Source organism: Mustela lutreola, chromosome 1 (assembly GCF_030435805.1).
Source record: "Mustela lutreola isolate mMusLut2 chromosome 1, mMusLut2.pri, whole genome shotgun sequence".
NCBI lineage: Eukaryota > Metazoa > Chordata > Mammalia > Carnivora > Mustelidae > Mustela > Mustela lutreola.
The window spans coordinates 59,298,860-59,321,689 of record NC_081290.1 but is presented as its reverse complement, the minus strand read 5'-3'; the positions used below and the strand labels follow the sequence as shown (position 1 = coordinate 59,321,689).

Here is a 22,830-nt window from a genome sequence, read left to right as displayed (position 1 = left end):
CCAGGACCCTAGCATCATAATCTGAGCTGAAGGTGGGTACTTAACTGGCTGAGCTACCCAGGTGCCCCACAAACAGTTATTGTTCATGTGACTCATCAGCATTTCCTGGCAACTACAAATACCATGACTTCTGTAAGCTCCATCTCCTGAATGTGCCTGAGAAATGTGACTCTACCTCTCTTGTTTTCCAATATAGTAAACTGAGATGTCCAAGTTTACCACATAAATTGACAGCAGTACCAAAATTTGAAGACTTCCACTGACTGGTGCTATTCGTGTTATAATCTGCTCTTTTCCCTATTAGTGCTTTCCCAACAGGTTTGCTTCCCATATTAGTCAGGATGGGCTCTGTTACACTGCAGTAACAACCACCTCCAAATTGCAGGGTTTAAACATGCAAGTGCATACATAGTTTACCCATATGAGCATTTCTAGTGCAGGTAGATGTGCAGGAGGTAGGGCAGGGCTCTGTGTGATCTTAATCACTCAGCACTCCAGGTGGGTGGACATTTCAGCTAGACACATGCTTCCAAAAGTGGGAAGGGAATATGGAAAATCATGCATGGATTTTTTAGTTTCTGCCCAGAAGGGACACATGCCACTTTTTTTTTCAAGTTTCTTTAGCCAAAACCAGTCACATGGCTGTAGCTGATTTCAAAAAAGATCAGAGGAGGAAGAATTTACCATGTAGAGAAGAATTTAGGGAATGTCCCTAAGGACTACCACACTTCCTCATACAGTTCACATGAAGAAAAGGAAGAGGAGGAGGAGGAAGAAGAGGCGAAGAAAGGGAAGGAGAAGGAAGAGCAGGAAAAGGAGAAAAACCACAAGAAGAAGAAAGGTTAAAAACTGTTTGCACTAAGAAACAAGAAAGAAGGTTTAAGGATGCCTGGGTGCCTCAGATGGTAAGTGCCCGACTCTTGATTTCGGCTCAGGTCATGATATCAGGGTCCTGGGATCAAGCTCTCTGTCTGGCTCCGTGCTCAGCAGGAAGTCTACTGGAGATTCTCCCTCTCTCTCTCCCTCTGAGTCCCTCCCACCCTACTCGCACATGCACACTCTCATTTTGTCAAAATAAATAAATATATCTTTTAAAAAGAGGGAGAGTTAAAGCTTGACTTTTCTTACCAAGCTGTGTGATCTTGGGTAATTTACTTTATCCCATGAAGTCTCAGTTCCCTCACCTATAAAATAAGACTAATAGTACCTGACTTGTATGGTGGAAGAAGAGATTCAATTAAATAATCTCTACAAAATGTTTCTCCCAAGCCTGGCACAAAGTAGAATTCTCAGCACATAGGTGCTGTCTGTCTCCTGTGTTAGACAGCTTTCAGAGCACCGTTGAGTCTGTCAGCACATGAGACCCACCCCCCGACAAGCCCGTAAGGTCAATAGGGGGATCATTATTATCCACATTTGCAGATGTGGAGACAGAGGCTCTTGGAAATAGAGCGGCCTGAATTTTTACACATGGTGAGGCTGGGAGGAGCACTGGGCCTGGGGCTTCAGGCTCCAACTTCATGCTCTTGTCTGCACATACTCCCTCCCCTTCTTCTCTCTTTTCTAAGGTATTATTTTTAAAACCTTACTTGTAATGGGCAACTATTTAGGTATGTATCAAAGAGAATGGCTGAAAAATAGGAATGTAAACTGATGAATTTGGCCCAGGACAGAAGACATAACACCTGTGTTATCCAAAGTCGGTAGAAAGCCTATGAACATGTTTTTGGAACATTTTTCATGCATGTGAATGAAAAAAATTCACTGCGGCTGCACACAGAAGACAGACCAGCCCAAGGACGTTGAGGGTCCCCAAATGAGATCATACCCTCCAGGGAAGGAGGCCCAGGAGACAGGGAATCCTGCACTTGTGGTTTCCATCCAGGGCTGCATGCATTGTTGCACTGGGTAAACATTAAACCCTCAGTTGAGCAAAAGGATGAGCCATGCCAAAAGGCAGCTGGAAACACAGTCAATGCAAATAATACTTTTATGCCTCTGTCTCAGTCTGGAGAGAGGGGGTGTTCCTAGTCCTGAAAGTCGAAGAGCGAGTTCTGTCTTCTACCAAAGTGATCGCTTAAAGAAAGAACGTGGATTTTCCAGATAGACAAACATAAGGTTTGTTGCCACCTCCTCCCACCACCCTTAGCTGACTGCTTAAGGAGGAGAGAGTCTCTAGGTCAAGACCAAGTAGGAACTGCTGCTCTTACTCTGCAGTCAGGGGTCTAAGGGATGCAGAGAGAAATGCAGGAGTTGGGTGTTGTACCAGCAACCTGCATGTCTCCAAGGAGGACAGCCTTGTCCCAGGGCTTTGGAGCATTCCAGAAACCCATCTGTAAAGACACTGCTTCCAGTACTCTGCCCTGATAACCCTCATCCACCCTCTTTTCCTTCTGCCTTGCTAAGACCTCAAAACTGAGGCTTGGCTCTGATTTTTTTTTTGTGCATAATAGAATCGAGAAAAATGCATGCCCCTCAACTTCAGGAACTATGGGAAAGACTAGGCAGCTAAGTGGGGCTGAACCTCAAAGGAAGGACCTTGGACTTTGTGTCCCAGAGGCCATGCACAGGGGTGTAGACATGCCTGGTGTGCAAGCTTTGGAAGACAGCAAGACTTAGGTGGGCAATCTTCAAGGTGGAAGATTCATGTCATTCACTCTCAGATCTTTATTAAAGTTACTAAACTCACAAGATTTATCTGTATGAGTAGATTTGGGGGGGTAAATAAAATGGCAAAGGGGCCAAGTTCCATTTCCCAACTGGCCCAAAGCCAATCCAAGATGGTACACAAAGTTGCAAGAGCAGAAACAGGAGGCTATGAGGAAGAAAATCAAGAATCTGCAGAAATTGCAAGGACTCTGGGTTCTCAGCACCAAAACTCTAGGTGTTCCAGATAACTCTTCTGAAAGCCCTGAGGGATAGCCAAATTACCCTTGTGTGTTTCTATTCAGTTAGCCTTCCCAATTGAAGTAGAAGCTTTTTGAGGGTATAAATCAAGTCTTGGTTGTCACTATACCATCACCATCCAATATATTTGCATAGCATTGGTGCTTAACAGCTGCTGATGCATTAAGCTGTTTTCACATTCTCCTACATACCACCAGCACAACTCCCTGAAGCCTTGATAATGGGTCCAGGCATGTGGAATAGCCCCTCATGCCATTATCCATGCCTGGACAGTACAGATGTCAATCCCTGCTCCGCCATTTGCAAGCTATGCCACCAGGACAAGACCCTCAGCTGCTCTGGGCATCAGATCTCACACATGAAAAATGGGCATTAAAAATCAAGTCGAAGGACCATATTACTAGCTCGTTGATTGAGTGAAGGAATGGTAAAATCAAGACTATAGAAGAGATTCATAATTTATAAATTATTATACAAATGATCTTTAAATCTTTATTACTTACACTTGCTTAACACAACGGGGCAAGAAATGAGTTTCGCCATAGTTTGTGCACTCTGTGAAAAATGTTCTGAGCAGGAACTATCCCTGATGCACTGCCAACACTGGTCTTCAGAGGGACCTGCCGCCAACATTCCCTGCTGGCCACCCTTCTAGCCTCTGCCTCTCCTGCCTCAGCTGCAGTCTCTGTCTCCATCTCTCTGCCTCTCTGCATCTCTGTATCATCTCTCTGTCTCTGCAGGTCTTTGTTTGCCTCTAGCTCCTGAGTCAAGTGCTCCCAGCTGCAGTATCTGCATGTGTCTCTTCGCCCTTCTGTTCCTAGGTTTTCCCATCATCTCTGGTCTCTGCCTCTTTTAGTCCTTCTGTCTTTGCCTCCCTCTCTCTGTGGTCTTGTAGTTTCTCCTCTGTCTTTCTCTGTCTCTCTTTCACTGTCTTTCTCTCTCATCCCCCACCTCATTCTGCTTCTCTCTTTGTTTCACTTCTTCATCTGTTCCTCAGGCTCCTTGCCTTGTCCCTGTATCTCCCATGCCCGAGACTCTGTCTCTGCCCATCTCTCTCTGTCTGCCTGACCATCTCTATTGGGATCCATCTGTCCCCTCTTCCATGCTTTACTCATGGTGCTCATGGAGGCAGACTCCACTGCAGTGTGACATTTCCATCAGCTTCTCCCTGAACTCCCCACACACACCATGACCATCTCTCATCACATCCTCAGGTTGGTGTAAATCTCCTGTGTTTTCTTTAAGCGGGAGCCAGGGCTTGCATTCAGCCAAGCAGCACAGCCCAGCCCAGCCCTGCAGCAAGGAAGGCACGTGCCTGAGGGAAGAACCATGGCTCCCCTTTCCCAGGGGGAACATCAGTTCAGGGGGGTCGAAAACAAGACCACCCCGAGGCCCCACAACATATGTGGTATGAGGCCCCACAACCTCATCAACCTCAAGGTTGGAGTTTTTTCCTGTATTTTTCTGATTATTCAAACCATATGTGCTCACAGTAAAAAAATTAGACAGTATGAGAAACAGTAAAGATGCAGAAAGAGAAGATCCTCATTATCCTAACACCAAGAAGCATCTACTGTTGCCATTTTGTCATACTTTCCTCCAAGACTTCACTCATACATTTTTTTAAACTTTTTATGTATGTATGTATATATGTATGTATGTATATAGAGGAAGGGAGAAAAAGAATTTCAAGCAGACTCCTTGCTGAGAGTGAAGGCCAACTCAAGGCTCAGTCTCACTCACAACACGAGATCATGACCTGAGTCAAAATCAAGAGGTGGCTGCTTAACAACTGAGCCACCTAGGCACCCCTTCACCCACACATTTTTGTGTATGTGTGTGAGTCTTTACATAGATAAGATCACACTAAATACAGAATTGTGCGAACTCCTTTGTTGTTTATTATTCTATCCTTATTTTTCTTTTGTCCTTGAAAGCTTTCTGCAAGCATGGTTTTTATCCTTCTGAGAGGAAAAAAAAAGAAAAAGACATCTTGTGGCACCTGGATGGTTCAGTTGGTTAGGCAACTGACTCTTGATTTCACTTCAGGTCATGATCTCAGGGTCCTAAGATCAAGCTGCATATCAGGCTCCAAACTAGGCATGAAACTTAACATTCTCTCTTCCCACTGTCCCTTCTACCCTGACTATGCTCTCTCTCTCTCTTTCTCTTTCTCAAAATTAAATAATTAATTTTGTTAAATAAAAAAGACATGTTCAGTGGCTCTCCATTTCTCACAGGAGAAATTTAAATATTTCAATATCGCTTTCCCACTGTAGCCCCATCTCTTCCCATCACAAACCACATATTCTGAATTGCAGCCATTTAGGGATCTCCAGTTTATCTCATGCATAAGTTCACTTCAGCCTCTGGTCTTTATGAACACTCTTCTTCATACCTAGACCACATGTTCCTGCTTGTCCAAAGTGTAGATATATCACCTTCCTCCTGCCTTGTTGCCTCCTCCACCCTGACATCCAACAAAGGTGCCCACAACATCTCATACTTTCTCTCATGGAAAACTCGTCCCTGTATACTCGATGAGTCAATTGATGTCACCCTCACCAAACTACCAGACCCTTAAAGGTGTCTGTGCTAAGTGGTGCCTAGGACACACCTGGCATAAGTAGATCTTTAATGATTGTTGAGTATTCTGATTTACACATTAGAAATTGACCAAACCATCTCATTAATGTTGGACTTTCATGTTGCTTTCAGTTTTTTCAAGTGGCAGATAATGCTGTTAAATGGCTTATTCACATACTGTCTTTCCACGCATTTGCATAGGGGGAACATTCTCAGATTCTATAAAATATCACATAGGTTACATATCAACATTGTTTAACATTATGAAACACTCCTTGGCAACTTGGGTTCCCCATTCTTGGGATTTCTTCCCAAAACTCTCCTGATGGATTGAAGAGATTCAAGAAAACTAAGTCAGTGGAATTGAAGATTAGAGAAGCCTTATCAAATTTAAAACAGGTGTGGTGCATAAACAATGAATTCTGGAACACTGAAAAGGAATTTAAAAAATAAATAAAATTTTTAAAAAAATGTGTAACCCCAAAATTTATAAGCTGAGGTTTATAGCTCATATGCCTCCATATGAAAAAAATGAAGACTCGAGTTATGATAGTTACTCAAATTCACACAGCTCCTCTTCTGCTGACCCTACCTTTACACTGCTGCTCCCCACCTCAGGCACCTGCGGGACATTCAGTCAAGTGCACAAACATGATGAGTTTGGCAAACAGTGGTGGTCCAGAGAAAACACTAAGCTACATTCAGTAAAAACCAAGATAACTTCCCTGCATCCTAACTACCCTGAAATCTTAAATTAAATCCTAGATGTTGGGACCCTTAACTCAGCAAGTGCTTACTATACATCTACTAGGTGTCAGATGCTGTGCTATTTTGCTGGGAATTAAAAATTTGTAATAAGAAACAATGAATGCCTGCCTTTAGGAGTTCCCCATCCATGGGAAAGGCTGGCGGTGTCATAAAAACCATGATTGTGCAGCACTTGGGTGGCTCAGTCAGTTGAGCATCTGACTCTTGGTTTTGGTTCAGACCATGGTCTCAAGGTTGTGAGATCGAGCCCCACATCAGGCTCCACACTCAACAGGGACTCTACGTTAGATTCTTCTCTCTCCTTCTTCTTCTGCCCAACTCCCCTGGTCACATGCTCAAACAAATTCTCCCTCTCTCTCTCTTTCTCTCTATTCTCTAAAATAAATAAATAAACCTTTAAACAAACAAACAAAAAAACCCTACTATGATGGCAATAAGAGTTATTCTAAGATCACAGGGCAGGACACCTAACTCAGGGAGGACGTGGGATGAGGGAGAGGCCAGGGGAAGGTGCCTGTGGATGTGTGATCAGGCTTAACACTATAGCATGACAGATAGGGATCTCTCTGGAATTTGCTCGCATTGGCTAGGCCAGGTAACATGCTAGGTGTTTGATATGCCACAGTGAACTACAATCTTCACAACCACTCTGAAGGGGCAATCACTGCCCTTGTTTTACAGAGGAGAAAGCTCAAACTAAGAGAATTATCCAGAGATAGCTCTGAGACTGAGTAGGCACTGAGATTCAAATTCAGATGTGTCTGATCTAAGGCCCATACTACTTCCAAAAATGCCACAGTGACCCTATCCCCTCCCAGTGAGGTTGGACAAACCACAAAACATATTTTTTTTAACACTATGGATTCTACAGTCATGTAACATTCTAGAAGACGAAACTGCCACGGGGCACAGAGTGCCCCCAGGGGAGACACTAACTCTGCCTGAAAGTAAAGGGGAGGTGTCAAGGGGGCCTCAGAAAAGAGAGGTGACCTTTGTCTTGAGATATAGAAAATCTCTCTGCATGGAAAGCAGAGCAGGACATTTACAGCCAAGGAAGAGCAAGTAAAAAGGACCAAAGACTGATTTAAGGACTGAAAAGGAACTCAGGGTGACTAGACTACAGGATGTGCAGAAAGCAGGAGAGGCACTAGCAGGTTTAGAGAAGGTCATTTGACCCTATTTCAGGGTCTATTGATGAATAACAAACCAACACAAAACAATGGTTTTAAGCAATATTGTCCCCAGTCCCATGAGACACAAGTTACTGGTGGTTATATTGCTCCGCCTTGGGCTACTTGGGCCCCTGAGGGGGCTCCAGCCATCTGGAGGATCCTGTAAAAGCTCAGCTAGGGTTAAGGGTCCCAGGTATTCTCCCAGGAGGCATCTCCACACGGTTGCTTGGCCTGCTTCACAGCATGATATCTGCATTCCAAAAAGAAGTGCCCAAGAAGAAGGATATGGCGGCTGCCAGGCCAATCAATGGTCACACTTGGAACCAGCATGGCATCACTCTGCCATATATATTCTATGGGTCAAAGCAGTCACGGACCCAGCCTGGGGCTAAGTGGGAACAGGAGAGAAACCATACAAAGGTGCAAATGCCTGCAGGTGGACTTCACTGTAGGGAGATCACTAAAGTCAAAGTACTAGCAGTAGCATTGTCTGCCAGCCCAAGGATTCTGTGCTGAGGCAGGTTGTTCTCAACCACAAGGTTACAACACACTGGTTGTGTTATGAAAAATAAAGAATAAAGAATAAAATAAAATTTTATAAAGAATAATTTTATAAAGAATAAATTTTATAAAGAATAAAAGCTTTTTTTTTTTTTTAGTGTTAGAATACATTTATGGTGATCCTATAATGTTACAGTGTTAGTTATTGTCACTCACCTTCTGATGGGCTTTTTAGTAGTCACAGAAGTTTAGCTGTTAGCCCAGCATATCTGAGCAGCAGCCCACATCACTGTCATCGGGTTACCACGCTCCCACAGACGACTGAACACCAACAGAGCAGGGACCAGTGAGGTGGACTTCTGTTCTAAAAAGGTCACTTGAGATCCGAAGGGGCAAATGCACCCGAATGTTTATAGCAGCAATGTCCACAACAGCCAAACCATGGAAAGAACCTAGATGTCCATCAACAAATGACTGGATAAAGAAGATGGGATATATATATATATATATATATATATATATATATATACATACATACACACACACACACTGGAATACTATTCAGCCATCAAAAGAAATGAAATCTTGCCATTTGCAATGATGTGGATGGAACTAGAGGGTATTATGCAAAATAAGTCAATTAAAGAAAAACAATTATCATATGATCTCTCTGATATGAGAAATTTGAGAGGCAGGGCAGGGGTTCGTGGGGGGTAGGGAAGGAAAAAATTAAACAAAACGGGACCACAAAGGAGGGAGACAAACCATAAGAGACTCTTAATCTCACAAAATAAACTGAGGGTTGCTAGGGGGTGGTGGGGTAGGGATAGAGCGGCTGGGTTACAGACATTGGGGAGGGTATGTGCTATGGTGAGTGCTGTTAAATGTATAAGCCTGATGATTCACAGACCTGTACCCCTGGGGCAAATATACATTATATGTTAATTTTTTAAAAAAGAAAAAGAAAAAAGAAAGATCACTTGGCTGCTATGTGACACATGAATCCTGGAGACACAGATATCTGTTTGAAGGATCCAAGAGGGAGGTCCTTACAAGGCACAGTGAGAAGCTGCAGGAGAAACCAACTCTGATCTTGGATTTTTGACCTCCAGAACTATGAGAAAATTAAGTTCTGTTGTTTAAGCTACCTAATGTTTGATATTGATTTGATATGAATATATATATATATAATATTCACATTTGACATATTCAATGTATATAAAAATATGTTAACTGATGGGGTTGTGGAATCGAAATAATGATTATTTGGCTAACTCAGATTCCCATGAAGGTCTGTCCTCTGTAAGTTCCTTAAAATAAATCTCCATCACCAGAGTAGCCTGGATGGATGTTTGTCCCCTGAAATCTCTAAAACCTGGTTAAGACTTTCATCCATCCTAGGCCTTTATCCCAGAGAGCTATGGTGGCCATGTCTCAGACTTAAGTTCAATTCTTACATTCTCTAAAGGTGGCCCAACCTAGTAGTTTTTTGTAAGAACAGGGACATCTTATCCAATATGGAGACTAAGGTTCCCACCTCAACTGGTCTATTAGACAGGAAATGGCCAATGTGAGGGCATGACCCATCTGACTCCTCAATTTACAATGATGCAGATAATGCACTTTACAAGTTGTCCAGTGTTCTCTGTCCTTTTCTTTTTCTATAACACATGACTCATCGTGTTCTGTAAAACTTTACAAAAGTCATGTAATATCAACCCTGTCTAGGGTGAAACTATCAAAAATTTTCAGATAATGATTCTTCCTAATGAATTAGTGAAGATAAGGGAAAAATTTGAGCAGATATAATAAATTACTGCACTCATTATAACAGGTAGTGTGCACTAAGTCCATACTATCTGCCAGACACTGTGTTAAATGTTATACTTAGACATTATTTCAAATAATCTTTATTCCAACCCTATAAAGTAAGTGGTGCTATTATCTCCAATTTGCAGGTAAAGAAACTGAGGCCCAAGGTCATATGATTGCTATATGAAGACACAGAATTGTTACAAGTCTCTGAGTCTAAAGCTTGGGCTTTTAAATACTTTACTATATACTGGCCTTTTTAACTGCTTTTATAATACAATCATGAGAAGCATGTTGACTTCATACAAGACCTCAGGGTCAAGTTCAGTGATTTCTCAAAAATGCTCAAGTGTTGTTGAAAAACTAAAAGTCAGTCAAGATACTAAAATGTGGTTACACAGTTAACTAGATTTTTGGAATGGGAGCAAGAACACATATGTGTCCATGACGCTGAGTCTCACCCAGAACAAGGATCCGTAGAGGAAGGGACTCACAGTGAGGGCAGGACTGGAATCCTATGAGACTGCAATCACTTACCACCTTCTCATTTATGTTGCTGCACAAAGACTTACAGGCAGACATTCAAGGAAGCCAGCAGGGTTAGGAAAGATTGTAGAAGAAAGACATAACATTGATCAAAGTTCATTCAGCCTGGAATGAGTCCTCCTGGACTCCAGTTCTGGTTCTACTACTTCCAACTTTACTCCACAGCCCAGTTTCCTGATCTGTGAAATGGAGAGAATATTAATAAGTACTTCCCATGGTTGTTGTAAGAATTGAATAGCACATGGAATGTACCTTCATCCTAAGTAGTCAGTAAATACAGGCTATCATCCCCATCATGATCAGTTTCCTTTTCCCATAAAACTGGAAAGTTCTGGGGGCGCCTGGGTGGCTCAGTGGGTTAAAGTCTCTGCCTTCAGCTCAGGTCATGATCCCAGGGTCCTGGGATCGAGCCCCACATCGGGCTCTCTGCTCAGCGGAGAGCCTGCTTCCTCCTCTCTCTCTCTGCCTGCCTCTCTGCCTACTTGTGATCTCTGTCTGTCAATAAATAAATAAAATCTTTAAAAAAAAAAACTGGAAAGTTCTGTCATTATTCTCAGTTTGCATCTGGACAGTCTTGTTGTGCAGAAGGCACCTGAGATTATTGTTCCAGAGGCATTGACTGGACACTGATGATCTCAGGGCTGTAGGGTCCAAGAAGGGCATAGGAAGGGATCAGATATCTCTTTCAATAGTTCTATCCTTTTTGGTTTATTAAAACAGCATGTATCACAGTTGTACATTTTATAATCTAACAAAGTCAAAATCAAGTTACCATGATCTTGAAGGTCAAAAGCTGAAATCATGATTTCCTTTTCTGCTGCATTTCGTATTCAGTAGAGTCAGGATTTGGATCTGTAGGGACAGAAGTGGTGATAATCACAGGAAGCAGAGCTGACACCGCACAATGCTGTGCAAAATGTGTAACAGGAACAAGCTCACTCACAGTTAAGGGATCAATTGTACATATTTCAAGATATAGAACCTGTATGTAGATTTTGAGAAAAATAAAACTAAAATTGTAACAAGAAAGCTTTCCGGCCTTTCCAGCACAGGGCTCTCCTCTGGCGCTGCTCTCTGTGATGGTAAACTTCTCCTTCAAGGGTCCCCCTCGCCCTCCCCCTGCAAACACGCTGGCGAAGGAGGGAGGGAGCACACAGCACGTGGGAGGTGGAGGACAGAGTTCACCCTGTGAAAAATCATTAATCATCTTGAGGTCACCAGCCCTGAACACGCTTCCTTCTCCATCCTGTCCTGTGGGCGATCTGTCTCCTAACAGGTTTTGTAATGCTGAGTTGTAAAGCGTTCCTGATGAATTATTGTTGGCATTCAGTCCAAAGACTTGAAGGCTTGAGTCCACCAGAAGAAAAAGCAGACCCTCTTTCCCGCGCCTGTTGTCCATGGGGCCAGCACAGGTCTTGCATTGTGCATGAGGGTGGATAGTCTGTGGGCCCCTCATCCCAGCAGCCCCCAATTCCAGGAAGGGCCTGAGCCAGACTGGGGTTTATCACTGTGCTTCGAAACAGGAGCATTTGAGGGCAAGTCCACCCTTGGCCACACCCCTGTCCCAGCACTCCTCTGGTAAGGGCAGGACTTCTGTTCCTAGTTGACAGATAAGGAATCTGAGGCCAGGGCTATGCTATGGCACATCCAATGTGGCCCAGACGCTTTGGGGAGGACCCAGGATTAAACTCAGGTCTCCAAAACTGCCACCTCTCCTGTTTCCTCCACACTGCTTATTCTAGGCTGTATGGCCCTCCAGTGATAGGAAACCACACCATAGGACTTCATCCCACACCTCCCATGACTCACCTAAAGCTTCTGGAACAACCCTCCTGCCTCCTCATTCCCATATTGTCATCTAGGGCCAGTGTAAGGCACCCACCTCAAAGAGGCTGTCATGACCCCCCTACTCCTCAATCTCCCCCATCTAAAACAGCCGCCATTGCCCTTGATCATAACACTTACTTTACTTCTTCATAGCACTTAACACCTTCTAACTTGTCTTATTTATTCATCAGTTTCTTTGTTCTCTGTGTGTTTCTACTTTCTTTGCAGCTCCAGCTCACACAGAGTGCCTGGTAGTTCTCCGCTGTTATGTCTAGCACTGAGAACTGGCACTCGCACCTTGTGGGTACTCAACAAGCTTTCAGTCAATAAATTAACAAACACTGATCATTAATAATGTCTTCCCTTCAATGCCCACCTTTCCAAATATAAATGTGTGTATAGAGATATATAGATGATAGGTAGGTAGATAGATAGATAGATAATAGATGATGGATGGATAGATAGATAAGGAGCTTTCCAAAACATTTCCACAAGTAATACTTGTCTGCCACTTGTCCCATGTAAGATAAGAAGATGAGGCTTTGTTATAACAATTTCACAGACAGAGAAATTAAAGCCCACAGAGATTTAGTGACTTTTTCTCCTGACCCTAAAATTAGACAAAAGTTCCTCTACACGCCACTAGCTATGTAATATTAGAAAAATCATTTTTCCCCCTTTGAGACTCAGTCCCCTCACAATGGGGGACTATAAACTCAAAGATCTCTAAGATTCTTTCTGGGAATAAAATTCTAGGATGGTATTTCCCCAACTGGGAAACTCAGTATCCGACGAGATGGTAACACTGTGAGTCAAGGCCTCAGAAAGAATAAGAAAAGAGACAAGAATGAAATGGGTAGGTCCCTGTGGTGTTCCAGGTGTGTGGCGAGCACTTCCCACTTCCCATCAGCTCATTTAATCTTCAGAATTCACAAACTGTACAGCTTGGAAATGAAGTAAAACAGGAAATTCAGAGATGATGCATATGGCAGAGGATGGTTGCTCAACACAGTAACCTCAAAGGATTCATTTAAAAACCTTAAGAAGGCTGTAGAAAGCTTAATTGTTGCTCTGTATTTGGTTTACCATCAACTATAGGGAGCCATTGTTCCACTTTCACCTTCTAAATCTCAAGCAGGTATATCTACCAACTGAACCCAAATGGGGATCTATAACTCTAGCTACAAGGGAGTCTGGGAAATGTAGTTCTCTTGGCTTTACATCCTCTGCAGTATGAGAATGGCAAATCAGAAAGAGGGTGGTAATGATGCTGAGTGCCTTCGGTCATATCCATCTTTCACTCTATGGCAAATTAGGTTATCAAAGACGCTGGGGGTCTGAAATGTGAGTTGAGAACTAGGGAATGGGGAGGGAGTTGGTGTTGGGATGGAAGTGGGGTGGGGGATGGAAATCGGGGTCCAGGACGAAGACACAAAGCTCCTTCCCAGGACTACAGCAAAAGCAAAAGAGAGTTGAAAATAAAGGGGAAAAATCACAGCTGTGGTGGATGAAAGTTTTGTTTTCTCAGATTAAAGCCAACTCAAAGAATTCTACTCCTGGTCTTATCCTCTCCATGAGATCTTAAGCATCTTATCTCCCTCTCTATAAAACACTCCTCATCCGTTTTCTTTTCCCTGTGGCTTGACTATCAAATGGTTCATACTACATGGACCTGATTTACTTTCACGGTTAAGCGATGCAAACGTGAGAGAGACTGTGATCTCCTAAACAGCAAACCCAAGTGGCTTTGCACATTCACCTTTTGAGCTTTGCCTCTTTAATCTGAAAAGTTCTGTAAGTGTCAGAGTCACCTTTCATTATAACTTCAATTCAGACAAGCAGGATTTCATATGATTTCTATTTCATACTGACTTCTTGGGTATGTTCTACTTTTGCAATCAGGAAAAAATAAGTAAAGATGTGATATTTGGGAGGAGGCAGTTAGGCAAGATGAATAGGTGGAGCACAGAGGAATTTTAGGGCAGCGAAAATACTCTGTGTAATTCTATAATGGTGGATGCATGTCTTTACACATTTGCCCAAGCTCACAGAACATACAACACCAAGAGTGGACTGTAATGTAAACTAGGGTCTCTGGGAGACAATGATTTGTTAGCGTAGGCTCCTCAGTTATAACAAAAGTACCACTCTGATTGATGCTGATAATGGGGGACAGAAGCTCTACACGTATGGGAGCAGAAAATCTCTCTACCTTCCCTTCAATTTTGCTGTGAACCTTAAACTGCCTTAATTTTGGCTTTGTTTTATTTTTTAAGTAGGCTCCATGGCCAGCATGGAGCCCAGTGCAGGGCTTGAACTCATGACCCTGAGATCAAGACCTGAGCTGAGATCAAGAGTTGGACACATAACCGACTGAGCCACCCAGGCGCCCCATAAACTGTCTTCATTCTTAAAAATACAATGCCTTGATCAAAGTAAGATAAAATGTCCAATTGTAATCTCTCTTCTTGTACATATAAACACACATAGTTTTACACTCGTGATTGTGACCTAGCATTTACATTTCTATTTGTGGGATCATAGAAGGTATGAGCCCAAAAAGACCTGAGAAATCATGTAGCCAAGTGGTATCAAACCACATTCTGAGGACCCTCAGGATCTACAGAGATATTTCAAGGGTTCCCAGAGCAGAGGAGATAAAGTGACCAAGACTACTGCTCCTGCATGAACCCAAAGGCTTGGCTTTCATCTATTTTATATTTTGGATTTGCCTGTGAGATTCCATTTTAAAAAGAAATCTCACACACACACACACACACACACACACACACACACACACACACACACACCAGAGAATGAGTTCAGAGCCACCTAGCTTCTGCCATTATTTGGATGGGAAAGCAGAGACCAAGAGAACTCAAAAGCCCACCTATAGTCCCACAGAAGCAGAAAAACAGGGTCTGGAAATAGAAATCTGACGCCTAATCTGTTTTCCCTCTGCACCACTGCAAGAATCCCAGGCTGAGTGGCCCAGACAGATGTGGCTCTGATCCAAGGGTCAGATCATTTTTGGCGCTGTTTGTTTGCACAACATAGAATATTGTTTAAGACCTGAAGCTCAGAGACCTCCCCTGGCAAGACGCTCTGATTTGGAGCCCAGAGGGGTGCGTTTCAAGAGCTTGTGGTCTGGACAGAGAGCACACCAGTGAAGACAGGGTGGCTCTTCCCGGGGGTGGTGTGCTCTGCTGTTCCACGTCACATCCCTTCTCAGTACTGTAAACACAAGTCCACTGTATGTTTTTAAAACGTGAGAAGAAGCAGGATCCTGCCTGCATGTTTTGACATAGCCTGCAGGGAGGGAGAATGGGACCAGTGGATCTCGCCTATGCAGAACGTAATTGCTTCCCGCATCTGATGGTTAATCTCAGGCCAGCAGGGCTGTCGGCAGTCTCTCCTCTGAACCGTCTGCACCCACCGCATGCAGCAGAGACCTGGGACCCATGCTTGGCTTTCCTGTTCATGCACTCTGGGACTTTGGTCCTCAGTTTCCTTACTTGAAAAGTCAGAGGTTTGGCCTAGATCATGGTTTTCTACCTACCAAAGGGACTTTGTTTGGATCCATTTTACAATGGAAGATTTAGATTGAAGTTTCTGCTACTAAAAGAAAGCTGGAAATCCACTGGACTAGATGTTGCTGATAACTCTTTCAGCTCTAAGATATTGCAATTCTAGATTTTACTTCTCTTTAAGGTGCTGGAAGAAGTTTGACTTCCACCCAGGAGAGGAGGCATCCTCAGTCCTTAGCAAGAAAGTTGAGCATTGCGGGGCCTAGGGAGCCCAATTCTGCTACCCCAGTTCCAAACCCTCTCAGACCCACAGGTCTAGCTGCTCCCTCTTCTGCCCCATGTAGCAGTCTGTGTCCCATAACAATCATGCTGTCATCACTGCATCACTTCTGTCCTACCAACACCACTGCTTCTACTTCCTACCTTCCCTCCCTGCTGAGCTGCCTGAAGCCTGTGGCTGTCTTTTTCCCTTGTTGAAAGCCTAGTATCTGGCACCATACCTGGTATACTGTAGGTGCTTAATAAATGCATGTTGCATTTCATCGCATTCTGAACAATTGGACTTGCTTTCAAACTTAGCAGTCAGTCTAAAGCTAACCTTTAAATGTAAGTAATTTCAAGAAAAATATTCTGGCCTGGTATGGACACAGTATATAGCCAGTCCGCAGATGTTGAGCATCAACCATAAGCCAAGTACCACTCCAGGACCTTCTAATACCCTCAAGGATAAATCTGATCCTGTCTCCAATGGGGAGGTACTAGAACCATAAGATAGAATTGATCATATAGTGAGGGCTGGGAGGACCTCTGTTCCCAGAGCATGAAATTTCTGGTGTCATGAGTCCCATAGAAAAGCTGAGGCTTGAAGTATGTGGGGCTCAGGGAAGGAATGGTCCACATAGCTGGTTTCTTTACTGAGATGAGAGCCCTCCAGAGAGGAGCACCAACCCACTGGTCGAGCATGGTGGAAGAGGGCACCACAGAGAAAAGACATACCACAAAAGGACAAGATTGTCCAATCCTTCCCAAATTTCCAATCCCAAAGACCAGAATGTGTGGCAGAACTAGAGTGGACTTGGACAACACTGGCTTTGACTGGGGCCACTGTGACTTGCTTGCTGTGAGATGAGAGGCAAGCTGCCTTACCCTTTCTAAGAATGTGCAAAGGAAGGACCATGAATCCAGATGGTGTCTGTTGAGTTGGAAGTAACTTTGGAATTGACGATAGAAGGGAAGGGTCCAGGAGAAACATGGACAAGGAGGGCTGAAGTTCTGGCAAGAGGTTTGTGCTTGGGAGAGGGATTCTGGAGTTAATTGATGTGTGTGTTTCTTGCAGCCACATTCAAAGAGAAGATGTAGAGAGAAGAGTAGAGGAGGGGTAACATCTCTGAGACCTGCATTTGCTCCTCTGTGCTCCTCTAACCTTCTATTATAGCTCCCACAAGTTTCCCCCCTTGATATTGTGAACTTTCTAAGCACAGGGCCAGGGTTAAGCCACCTTTGCCTCCCTCACATTTATCTCTGTGTTTACTGAGTGAATAAGTGAACCAATGAAGCCTAGAATTCATTTCCTTTAAGAAACAACTGAAGAACGTATAAATACTATCTTGGAGAAGATTTGGGTCAGGACACCCCAAAAGGGCTGACCCATGGAAACAGGCAGAACACCATCATATCAATTTTGGAGGAAAATTATTTCAGTTCAACATGAATGGACTGGGCCATCTGGTGAAGCAGGGAGGTCTTCAAGACTGAGAACTTGTACATGGAGATGGATGATATTCTCCCAGGACTAGGGCCCTGCATGGCAGCATAACCACACCTTCAAGAGAGGCAGCTCAAAGAATGTTCCAGCTTGGCACCCAGGTAACTCCATCACCTATACCAACTGACTTCAGAAGAGAGGAATGGAGCCCATACTTAGCACATAAAGATGAGATCTTTGCAGGCGTGGGCTTCATTCTGTGGAACTTCTGGAAAGCCAGCTGGTCCAGCTTTTCCCTCATCATTCTGGGGCCTCAGTATCTGGTCACTACCTGACCTGTCTACCACTCTTCAGTTCCCTGCCTAGCCCTGACCTCCCTTGGGTGGGGATCCGTTAAGAATAGAGACTAGGCATCATTTGTTCATGAGGCAGTTATGTTCCAATGGTTAGGAATACAAGTACCATAGTTAAACCACCTTCATTCCCTCATCTGTGATCTGAGACACTCATAGTAAGAGTGTAAGGATCAAAGGGTTAATACACATAACATGCTTAAAACAGTTCTAGCCCAGAGTTGGTTCTCAAAAGAAATTAACTTTCTTATAATAAGATCAGTTTCTCCTGCACCTGGCATGGAACAGGTAAAAAAAAAAAAAGTTTTGCTGAATAAAAAATTAGTCAATCAATTAATAACTAAATATTGATGTTGCAATCACCAACTAGTCAATAAACATTTGTTAATTCCAAATAAGCACCCAATACTATGCTGGGTACAGAAAAAGACAGAAGTAGAAATAAAAATACATGGTTCTTATTTCTAAGGATTTTACAATCTGATGATAAAGAGAAGTATTATTAATTTTTATAACAAAATCTAACAGCTTCAGGAGTGCACTTGCGATGAGCCCTAGGTAGTATATGTAAATGATGAATCACTACATTGTACACCTGAAACTAATATTACACTGTATGTTAACTAACTGGAATTTAAATAGAATTTTTTTTTTTAAAAAATCTAACACAGCTTTATAAAGTAACATTAGGCCAGGCCCTGCTAGCTTTCAGAGGTTATTTCATTTGATCAAGCTCTGAATTGTGAGGATCCTGCAATAAATGGTTTAGGACAAAAAGGGGAAATCATGTGGGTTCTCTCAAGGGAAAGACTATTTAAAAGTGCCTTTAATTTTCTTAATAGTCTAAAAGTTTCCCAAAAATGTTCAAAAATACTAAGACAGAGAGGTGATGGAATAGGGGATAATCTGTAGCAACTTAAAGCATGCTGGATTTATGCCCTTTATCAATCTAAATTCATTTTTTCCCAACCTTAAAGCTATTAAGCAGGTATAGGTTTTTTCTGGGAAAATCCTGGAATCAGTCCTCTCTCTGTTCTCCTATGTCAGGATCCATAGAGATGCTTCCCTTGCATAGGGAAGGGTTCTGCTCTCTGACCTATCAAGGGTCAAGGAGCAAAGTGGTGTTCGGCCAGTCATACAGAATGGATCCCTTGCTGTTGGTCATGGGATTCTGTGCAAGTTCACCATCAATGTCCTCCCAAAAGAAAACATAAGCACCATTGATTACCTTCTAATAACCACTTTATTACACATTTTATATTTATAAAAGGGCACTGAGAGAACACTGTTATTATTTCTCTAATCCAAAGCAGATGGTCCTGACAGAGGTAAATGGGACTTTCTGGGTGTGGCCCTGAAAGTTTGTGTTTTCCCGGAAGGTTTTGAGCCAGAGCCAAACTAGACCCAGAAGTTCCCATCCAACCCTGTCTCAACACATGACTTTCATTAACAAAATTGCATTGCTCTTTTCTGCAGAAAGTGGTACCATTACTCTAATAAAAACATGTCCATTATGAATCAATTGCCACCTACATGATGGTGAGGAGGACTCCAAAGCAAGAGGCCGGGGATTGGTGAGAACAAAGAAGGCCGGTCTTACAGAGGGAGGCTCTAGCCACTCACTGAGCCTCCTTCCCAGGCCTGTGGCTGGACAGGAAGAAAGTGGGTCAAACGTGTACCATTAGCACGATCACCCTAGATGAATCCCCTAAATGTGGAACTTGGCCCTCAGAAGACTTCGGTTCCAATCCTTAGCCCAGCCCAGCCCAGCCCAGCCCACTGCATGCATCTTGTCATTGGAGACCAACACAAGCACCCCTTAGCTTCCCATCCTCCACGCCCACTCTCTGGGCTCATCTAGACTCTCTCACTTTGCTCCTGACTTTGTTTTTTTTGCTCCATTCCAAGAGCTGCCCCTGTAGTCTCCAGGCTCGTGCTTACTTTTTCTTTTTTCTTTCTTTTTTTTTTTTTTAAAGATTTCATTTATTTACTTGACAGAGAGATAGAGAGCACAAGTAGGCAGAGTGGCAGGCAGAGGGAGAGGGAGAAACAGGCTTCTTGCTGACCAGGGAGCCCAATATGGGACTCAATCCTAGGACCCTGGGATCATTACCTGAGCTGAAGGCAGCCACCCAACCAATTGAGCCACCCAGGCACTCCTTACTTTTTCAATTTCACTTGGACTTCTTGACTTGGTCATGGCCACAGTATGTTCCACCCACTGGCTCTACCCACTCCTAGTATCATCAGGATACACTGCCTGACCAATAGTGGAAGTGACTTTCTCAAGCTTCTAGGTGCATGAGAATCAGCTAGGGAGAATTGGGAAAACAAATTCCCGAGTCCCATCTTCAGAAATCCCAATTCTACAGGTCTACAATGAGCTAAGAATCTGCATGTCACAGGATGGATGGTTCAAATGGAGGAAGAAGCGGAGATGCTCTTTGGACAGCACAGTCTTCCCTCACAGGCCTCTGACCAGCAGGCGAAATGACCACTTTTTATATCTGCTCAACCCTCTGACTTACACATCCATTCATCCTTCCCACCCCTCTGACTCTCTGTCTCATTAAGGGTACAACTATGTCCATTTGACAGAAGAGGAAAAGGAGGCTTGGAGTGGTGATGTGAGACCTCAGATTCCCAGGCCATGGGGCATCTCTGCTGCACATGACTCGTAGGTGTCCCAGCCTTGCATACTGACACTGGAGTTCCTAAAGTCTTCTCCATCCCACCAATGGAATCTCCACCATTCATGTCATTGGTCCAGATCTTTGAAGCCATCCTTAATCTGCTCATTTATAATCCACAGAAATTTGTTTTCTATATATATCCTATATCAAACATCTCCCACCTCCCTTGCTATGCTGGTTCCAACATGATTATTCTCCTTACCCCTGCCCCAGTGTCTCAGTCAGCTCTCACTGCTGTGACAGAATACCAACACACATTTCTCTCTCACGGTTTTGGAGGCTGAAAGTCCAAATTCAAGGTGCTGGCCAATTTGATCCCTGGTGGGAGCTCACTTCCTGGCTTGCAGACAGCTGCCTTCTCACTATGTGCTCACACAACAGAAAGAGAGACAGAGAAATCTCTCTTATCTTTCTTCCTCTTCTCATAAAGACACAGATTCACTCTTGAGGGCCCCACCCTCACAACCTTACCTAAACCTGATTACTTCTCAAAGGCCCCACCTCCAAATACCATTATGCTGGGGTTGGGGCTTCAACATATGTACTTGAGTGAAGATATAATTCAGACCAGAGCACTCGCTTGGGTCTGCTCTCAACACAGTGCACACAGTGAGTCTCATGACACCTAAATCACATCCAAGCACTCCAGTGACTCGCAGTCACTAGGAGTGCTGAGCTGCCCTGTGTGGTACTCACCAGAAGAGCTGCAGAGATCTGGAGAAGAGTCACAGTGGGGAAGAGCTCTTGCTGGAGGTGGCCCCTCGCTGGGCCTCAGAGGAGACACTGAAAAGCCAGGGAATGGGAGAGCCACTGGCTTGGACCACAGCAGGGCCATTTTGGGAAGTGAGTTGTTTTTGTTGTTGTTGTTGTTGTTGTTGTTGTTGTTGTTTAGTTTATGACTGTTTTGATCTAGAAAGGATCTGAAAAAAAAAAATGAGGATGAGGAAAATTATATTTTTTTCAAGTAGAAGTCAGGACCAAGAGTGGGAAATAGAATCAGAATGTTTCAGGTCATGACACTTTGTCAATCTGTTTGAGCACCAAAGATTTTGCCCTGAGTGTCCTAGCAACCCAAAGGCAGAGGGAAAAAGAGCCAGTTCCATAAATCTTTCTGTCAAAGAGAAGGAGAAAACCTATAATGTTCTTTAGAAAACAGACAACCTTTTCCTAGTATTGCATTGTAAAGAAAATTTCCCATTGGAGTTACTTCAAACAAAGGTTTATGTCTTGAACCTGCTTTGTTGGATATAATGAGGCCTAAAAGGCCTTGGGGAGTCCCTCTATAAAAGATGGAAGTATAAATCAAAATCCAGCCAGAGCGAGAGGATAGGATGACACTTGGGTCAGTCATCCCTGTATCCTCCCTGGTGGACATTGCTGATGTCTGGGCTTGAGTCAGCCCAGCGTAGGGGTGTCTTGACCAATACCTCAACCCCCAGGTCTGACACCAGCAACTGGCAATAAGATCTACAGTGCTCCCCACTGCTCTTCCAAGCAAGTCCTTCCAACCCCCTTACCATGACCTGCAGAGACCAGCATGATCTGGCTCCTGCCCACTTCCCAGACTCCTCCCCCTACCCACTCAGCACCACCACACTCCAGCCACACTGGCCTTTGGGAAGGGAGCCAATCTCTCTCCCACCTCCAACCCAGTGTTTTTAGTCATTCCATGGACAGGGCTCTGGATGACTTCAGCTTTTCACATGGTGCCTGCCTCCTGATTCTTTGGGGCTCAATTCCTCCCATGGGTCTGCCCTGCCCACCCCTCGAAATGAGGCCTTGCCTATCATTCCCTGGCTCATCTCCAGTGTTTCTCCTCCGTGGTATGGATCACAATCTACGTATTTCACTCCAGCCTTTATGTGTGCATTGGTGTCTCCCCACTAGAATGTAAGAGGGTGGGGGTCTTGCCTGCCTTGCATTCATTGTGTCTCTAGGGCCCAAGGTGACCAAGTAGGTGCCCAATATATATTTCTGGAATAAGTGGGGGGGGGGGGGAGGAATGCTCTGTGGGGAGAGAATGGGGGGCAGGCTTCCCTACCTTGAATCCTGGCATAAAAAAATCCCACCATTTAAGAAGATGTCCTTCCAAAGAAATCAAGGAATCCAAAACAACATTCACTCCAAGGACAGCCAGCCAATTCCAGCAAAGTGATAGCTCCCAGGTCCCTGTGCAGACAAGGAGGGATTTCTCTGAAGAACTAATTCTTGGTAGAGCCATGTTTGTTCTTTGCTGCAGTGTTTGTCAGGGTAGACTGGGGAGCAGCACACGGAAGGATAGCGGGATTCCTTTCTTCTATCCCTTCCAATCCAGTCCCCAAAGACAGTTCCCTCAGTGGGGTGAAAACATACCTCCAATCCAAAGGCACCAAAGAGTACTACATGGTGTAACAAAATAAAAAAGAGACACTGTCTGGACATGAATGGAAAAAA

The 22,830-nt window shown here is 43.9% G+C and overlaps 1 long non-coding RNA gene across 1 annotated transcript in view; it reads right to left on the bottom strand.

Annotated features, from left to right (window-relative positions):
• LOC131826030 (uncharacterized) overlaps positions 1-22,569 on the bottom strand; it is a 66,215-nt gene extending 43,646 nt beyond the window's left edge. Inside the window, exons 1-5 of the long non-coding RNA XR_009351399.1 lie at positions 22,439-22,569; positions 21,094-21,317; positions 11,065-11,144; positions 10,284-10,471; positions 8,151-8,408 (exon numbers count right to left, since the gene is read on the bottom strand). This is a non-coding gene — a long non-coding RNA (uncharacterized LOC131826030). The remainder of the gene's footprint in view (positions 1-8,150; positions 8,409-10,283; positions 10,472-11,064; positions 11,145-21,093; positions 21,318-22,438) is intronic.
• Between the last annotated feature and the right edge of the window lie 261 nt (positions 22,570-22,830).